We start from the raw sequence: 643 nt of genomic DNA, 5'->3' as shown, positions 1-643 counted from the left end.
GATAAATATATGCTTTAATAACAACAACCTTCGTTTCCCAACAGCGAGTTATCAGTAGCAGCGCTGGCAAACTACGCAAGGGAAGGGAGCCAGGCGAGATGGAGCGCCTGACAGATAAGGTCCGGGACACGGTGGCGACCCATATGCCCTGTGAGTAGAGGTTTTATCTTCAGCCTTTCAGTGGGTTTTGAAATTTCGTTTTCTGGGTGTCCCTTGCAGTTTCTCAAGGTTCCTTAGGGACTATCAACCCCTGAGGGACATATGTCCTTGATTTAAACAAACTGGAAAGTGATTGTGATGATGTCTTCAAGTCTCATTGTGTAAATCTAATCTGTATATTCCAAAACTTGTTATGTTTTTAGTATGCTGTTTTGTCTCATATGTATCCTTAGGGTTTCATAGCGTACCTTAGGATTCCTTGAGGTTTCTACCGAATTCCTTGGGGGTTTCTTCTAGGTTCAATTTCTAATACATAAGGTTGCGTTGGGGTTCCTTCAGTAGACTTTGAGTTTCATTAAGATTTTGAGGCTCCTTAGGGTTTCTGGAAATTTGATTAAGATTTCTTTGAACTAGAATCTTTGGACTCTTTGAAGTGTCTTTGGGGGTCCTTTTGATTTCAACAGGTTCAATGAGGGAAGGAGGA

The 643-nt window shown here is 41.7% G+C and overlaps 1 long non-coding RNA gene across 1 annotated transcript in view; it reads left to right on the top strand.

Annotated features, from left to right (window-relative positions):
• The window catches only part of LOC119592290, a 14,333-nt gene that overhangs the window by 13,255 nt on the left and 435 nt on the right, over positions 1-643 (top strand). Inside the window, exon 2 of the long non-coding RNA XR_005230427.1 lies at positions 45-150. This is a non-coding gene — a long non-coding RNA (uncharacterized LOC119592290). The remainder of the gene's footprint in view (positions 1-44; positions 151-643) is intronic.

This window comes from Penaeus monodon, chromosome 30 (genome assembly GCF_015228065.2).
Source record: "Penaeus monodon isolate SGIC_2016 chromosome 30, NSTDA_Pmon_1, whole genome shotgun sequence".
NCBI classification, from domain to species: Eukaryota; Metazoa; Arthropoda; class Malacostraca; order Decapoda; family Penaeidae; genus Penaeus; species Penaeus monodon.
This window is presented reverse-complemented; position numbering and strand designations above follow the sequence as displayed.